Here is a 6,596-nt window from a genome sequence, read left to right on the forward strand (position 1 = left end):
GAGCCCTGGGCGGCGGTTGGGCAGCCGGGCGCTCGCGCCGCCTGAGGGGACGGGCGACGGGATCGGGGCCGGGATCGGGATCGGGCTCGGGACCGGGAGGCGGGCGGGCAGCGCAGTAACCGGCGTAGGGGGCACGGGGCTGTGTCGCCGGTCGGGGCGGGCAGGGCCCGGTCGCTGAGGAGGGTGCGGGGAGGCACGGCGGGGGGCCGGTGGGTCGGGGTCGTGGTTTGCCCAGCCGCCCTTCGGCCGGCGGTAGCAAACGCCTGAAATGGCGGGGAAGAGAAAACCGGCTTCGGGCGGTGCGGGATCTCCGGCGGGTACAGCTGCTCTCGGCGAAGCGCGGGAAACAAAGACCGGAGCTGTTGGCGTCTTGGAAGACGAGGGGAAGTTCGTGTTGCTCCTCCCGGCAAAAACATTCAGGATTCAGTGGATCCGTGGAGAAGTAGCATTTTAGCTTCCAGTGTACTAAACTCTCTTTCAAGACCAGGAAAGGTTCAGTCCACTGAATCTTCAGTTGTGATTATCTGTAATTAATAATTGTGATTATATTTTCCCAGCCCCACTGAGGAAAGCAGTGCGCATGGCGCACAGTGCAACAGCTAGCCGGGTGTTTTTTTCTGCGTGTTGCAGTGTCTGCTATGTGGATGCTCCCCGGCTGTAGTAAGTAGCTGCTGACAGCTTGTGCTCCATAAGTTGCCTCGATTACTTTGCAAAATATGTGTGGAACCGTGAGGCACACGATGCCTGCCACGAGGCAAGCTTCTAGTGTGTCTCTCAGCTGCTGTGAACACGGGTTATGGATGGCTGCCCTGGCCTACAGCCTCAAAGCATCGAGGGAAGTCACAGCTCCAGTGTAGCAGGGGCACACCAGACTGGTACACTGATGAATTGGAACTGACGCTGCTGGTATGTTCTCATAATCTCTGAGGCATACTACCTGTCTTGATCATAAACATGTTTTGTGGCAGGAAATGAGTTACAATGCACAGACTGTCATGGATATGATGGGTTGAAATACGCAAGTTGTCAGTAATCAGTTCCTCAGTGACACGTGTTATAGATTGCAGCCTTCAGAGGCAATTCATTTGTAGGTTTTATTTGGGCATGTTTTGCATAGCCATTAGTAATGTACATTGTTGATTAAAATCTCAATTATTGTCATGAACCACAATGTAGGAGCTTATCTCATATATCCTAGAGGTAGTGTATTGCATAAATAGTCCAAGCTGCTGGCCCTGAAGCATACCAGAGCAGGCTTTATCAAAATTAGAGTAATTGACTGTGCTGTTCATTAACAGCATAATGAGTATCCTTTTATTTATTCTGAAGCTCAGTGAAGTTATTCAAATCAAGCACGACTGCTATTGTCAGCAGCTACATTTGCTATTTGACCAATGAATATTCAGACCATGACCTCTCTGCTATTACTTAAGCTTGTTTCAGATTCTAGACTGCCTTTTAAAATGAAGGAGTTGGCATCTGTTACTTTTGCTCTTTACTTGTGCAGAACATATATGTAGAATAACACATAATTTGCTGCTTCTTAGATACAGAAGATGGCAGTATTGTGCATTTTACAACGGATGAACCATTGACACCCATGAAAGTTTTGGAAAAAACACAACCAAATGTGTTTCATAAATCTTATTTCATTAAGGAATTCATCCTCCTTTCAACAGAGTAAGTGCCATAACAATAACCTTCCTTTAAACTATCTGTAAGTCAAAATTGAGAAATCCAATAATTTCTTTCATTTGTATGCTACATTTGGCATTTTCCCAATATACTTGGGGAAGGAACCATCTTAAGCTTGTAAGGAGATCCTCCTTTTCACTACTGAAATATATAAGAAAACGCAAAATACATCAGCTATTACAGATAGTCATAATGATTCTGGAAAAAGCTGCCATGCCTCTTTGAAACAGGAATACAATAATTGTGTTTTTCTCCATTTTGTTTATTAATTTATACACATAACAACAGATTGATATTCAAGTGCAGGCGCAGAATTCCATACAATTTAATTGATACAGTGTCAGAAAGAAACAAGACAGCCATTCCAGGCAAGAGCCATTCACATATCCAAAGTAATGTAGCATTCTGGTCAGTAGTTGTTAGCCCTTACACTGGGATTATAGACCACAGGCCTTTTCAGGCATAGTTTATTTTTGTGGAAACCTTCAAGAAATTTGTGGAACTCGCTCTTCCATGTTTCCTAAAGAAAAATATACCTGCACAGTATGGCACAATGTGAACCCTGTCATGAGAAGGTCAATACTGGCTGCACTGATTATGCTTCACAGAGTAGCATGGAACAGAGAAACTTTTCTTGTATAACTTGAAGTTAGGTACCATATTGCACTATAAATCTCTGCATGTCATTTAAGATCTGTGCACAGAACTATGCATGCGCAATAGACCAGCTCCGAGCAGGAGTACCGGTGCTCTGTCTAGCACACATTTGCACTTCGTTTTCACGTGGTTCTTCGGGTTTCCATTTCTCTTGTATTTCCTACTATTGTGGAATGACATAAGCAGAAAGCGTTCACTCTCTTTGTTGTATGCCTAAACCCCAGGTGGAAAAAAAGAAAGATATGTTTTGTAAGCATACAGATTATCTAAAAGTTGTCCTCATCATGATTTTTGCCATATGGTCCAGTAGAAGAGCAGTACCTTTCCTCATGGAATCATACAGCTTTTATTTTCCTAGCTGAAAAAAATGGACGTAAGAGAAAACGTGGGAAATGGTAGTAAATCGCTAACGTGGATTTGGTCGGCTCAGAAAATACATGTTGACTAGGAGACATTGAGGAAGTGTGGGTTTGAGATGGGAAGTGGTCAGTTTTTATTGACACTTTGGGGCTGTAGATTGTAGTATAAACTTGGAAGTGGCAGCGGCAGCACCGCCTTTCACTATCCCCTCAACGCTGGAAGTTTCTGTTTGCTCATTCTCAGCGCTAGCCCCGTTGTGGGCGATCCTTGGTCGTTTCCACTTCAAAGTGCATGTTTCAAGGCAATGTATGCGAACTCCAGAGAGCCCATCCTTCCCCCACCTGCTGCCTTATGGCTACGCTACTGTCTCGAGGGATAAACGATTTTTCACATACTGTCTACTTCTGTGAGCACTGATAAAAACTCCATCACAATGTAAGTCACTTTTGCATTATTACAATGCTGACAGTGGTGGAGGCCCTCATTCAACACCCTGTTCCCCCAAAAGTTACTTGGAAATCTCCCATTTAATGAGACTTAGGCTGGATCTGTATCAGCCCCCCTGGTCTATGGGATGATACTGACATTCACTTAGATCCTAATCTCATCAGCCTCTGAAGACTGCAAAAGACGTGCAGTGTTTGTCATTTCCATTGCACCCGGAGAACTGCAAAGCACTGTGTACAATTAGGTCTGCAGTTCTCCAGGTACATTTCCATGATGACTAATGCTGAGAGTAGCACATTGACTCTCCCCTCATAAGAGTTGAACACGACTACTTAAGACTAAAGATTAACTTCCTCAGAGTTTAGAACTGTTAATTTGTCAAATTTGAAAACTGAGGTTAAGTTTGGCCATAGCTGTTAATTAACTTATATGATAGCTATCAATATTTTACTTTCCTGGGATTTTCCATTTCAAAGACATTGAAAGAAGCAGAGAAGTACATTGCTAATTGCATCGAGAAGATGGAAGGGGTTTGTTTGTTTTACCTGGTCATATGCTTTCTTGAAATTTCAGTCCTCTTTTGATTTGTTTGGAAGTCCAAATTATGGTGTACTGCTAAGTATATACATACAGATAATACATGAACTTCTGGAGGTCACAGGCAGTGAAAAATATTATGGAGATACTGTTATTTTCAACCAGACAGACAAATTCATTTAGTACCAAAAGAGAAATAGTTCTTTGCACTAGTTCAGTGATATTTCTGGGATGCAGATTGTGCGTGAGATTCTGCAGGACTATGACTTGTAGCTCAACAGTAGTTTGGAAAAATAAAATTACTCTGAAAGAGGAGCTATTTAGAAATCTAATACCTCACAAAATGCTGAATTAAAAACATACCTTGTGTATGTGCATGTAGATTGTCATTTGTTCAAGAAAACTGATGCCTGACTGATTAATCAGTGGCAAACAAATGCAGACATGCTTAAACAGTGCTACATATCTAGCCAAAATGGGAGAAAAGAGGCTGGGCAGAATGTTATCCACACATGTAGATTTATGACAGGGACACAAAGTGGCAGAATGTCTGTCCTTTTAGATTATACTGATACATACTCTATTTGTAACCTGGAAAGTTACAGTGCTTTTTAAGACACTATTTAAAAATGTCATTGATTTGAAGAAAAGTTAGCTTTCTGCTAACACCTGATCTAGGCTTGCTTGTCCACCTGGCTCGTTTAAAAAAACATTCTGGCTTTGCAAAAAGATTTATAGATGTGCAGCAGTCAGTTGCTTATGTGCAGTGCTCTGTGCATATAGAACCAGATTAGCACATGGGCAGTCAGCCGGATGCATTTGACACGCATCCAAGTTGCTGTGCATGTATACATCAACTGCATGATGCTCTCCCTGTGAGCTCTGAGCTGGGGTGTTTATCACACTGCTGCTTCTCCTGGCCTCCTCCCCTCTCCACTGGAAAAGATCGTTTGTCTTGCTGCTTGCCAGCAAGACAAATTGGGGAAAATCGGCCATCCTGGCTGGAAGTCAGCAGCCCTGATCAGGGAATCCAGTCATGTCCTCTAAGGTTGTTCCTGCTGGGTGTCGTGTGCCTCTGATGTACTTTGACACCGGCTCCATGTGATTCCAAAGGAAAGAACTGATTTACAGTGGTTTACAGCGGGGAGAAGTGGTGATGCCACATATCAACGCTCAGTTCCATTTGCCTTCTGGCAGCAGGGAAACGATGCTTGGCTTTTCTGCTTTGTTCCCAAGTTCTCCAGTATTTTCCACAAAGGTACAAAAAAGTTCAGATGCTCATTATTGAAGCAACACACGTGAATTTAGCATGAAACTGATTACATTCATGTTCTTTTAAGATTTTTTAAATTACAAACTTTACAGAAAACTGATAGTCTTTCATACATTTACATCTTTTAGTACTCTCCTTCTGATGCATGTACATACAGGGTGTTAATTTAAACTGTCATTAGAAATGAGTACATCACTTTTTTGTTTTCATAGGCATAGATTGAACGTCTAAGCAGATAATGTATCCAATAGTTTTGTACTCAGAACTGGTTGCCTAGTGAGGGTAAAGAGATGCCCAGGAATCAACTTGATTTAATGACTTTTAAAGACAGGGTATCAAGTCCTCTAACAGTGGCTTCTAAAAATAAGATTATATTAGTGAAGCAGTAAGTTCTCTGTTACCTGAAAGTCCAAGTATTCTTATGTAGTAAATACTGGTTATCATTTTCCATAAATTCAGTCCCACAGTTAAGTAAAATTTTCTCACTGGTAGTCATTCTTGTGAAGGTCTTTGGGTTTGCAGTCTCAAGACGCACTTGTCAGTGCTAAAGGACCAACTGAAAGTAGTTTTGAAGTGATCTTCAATTTAGGAACTAACCATTAATCAGAGCGACTACAGGGGCAGTACAGCAGCAGAGTGGAATAAAATAATCCTATCTTGTTGCCCAGATTGCAAAGACCGTTCAAGTACTTGTGATACATTTCAGTTTCTGAATTCTTTCTTCTCTGCATTTATTTATTTGTTTTCGTAAACATTTGACTAATAGTGTAGAGTGCATGATAGTGTAGAGTGCATATTAAAATATTTTTAAAAATATTAAAATATATGCATGCGTATGTGTATACACAGTATGTCATGTCTACAAAACAAGAATATGTCCTTATCCATCATGCTTCCTATGAAGTCCTTTTATTGCACCTCTTCTTATTCCAGTTGCTACCGTAATGATCCTCCGACAGCAAGAAAGTATTTCTCCACCTTTATAACTGTTCTTTTTGTGCAAAGCAGTGCCTCGGATGTGAGTGTTTTCGTGTGGAATGAAGCGTTTGCTCTGCCAGGCTCAGACAAGCTCCTGAGCCAGGATGCAGGAGTGAGACTGGGGCAGGGATGGGGGGACACGGCACTGGGGTCACCAGGCCAGCCCTTCAGACGTGCTGTGAGTTCAAAGGCAAATGAGGGGCAAATCTAGAGCCCTGTTTTTTGGGGGCCAGGGCTTCTGTGTTCATCACACATTTCTTTTGGAGGGATGAAAAGGGTGCCCAGTCTTCCTTTATCCTCAAGGGCCCTCTGTGGGGCCAGCCAGTTTCCCAAGGAAGGTGGGTGGCGGTTTCCTTTGGAATCTGTTGGCAGCCAAGCTTCGAATTCACCTGCTGTGGGTAACAACACGGCATCCCACCACCACAGTCACAGTCACCAGCTGCTCTGGTGCGATGTCCATCGGGCATCTTGTGTGCTTGTCTGACATTGCATCTGGGGGGAAAAAAGGTTGTCCTGGAGTACTGTGTGAAGTTTTGAATTATTCTAAAAAGGAAGAAGGAAAATGAAAAACTTGTTACGGCTTTTTTTTACTACGGAGAAAGGTAGTAAATAGCTAACAGAAGACTTGTTTCTAGTGCCTGTTTTAGCC

This window comes from Haliaeetus leucocephalus, unplaced genomic scaffold (assembly GCF_000737465.1).
Source record: "Haliaeetus leucocephalus isolate CR32 unplaced genomic scaffold, Haliaeetus_leucocephalus-4.0 Scaffold795, whole genome shotgun sequence".
NCBI classification, from domain to species: domain Eukaryota; kingdom Metazoa; phylum Chordata; class Aves; order Accipitriformes; family Accipitridae; genus Haliaeetus; species Haliaeetus leucocephalus.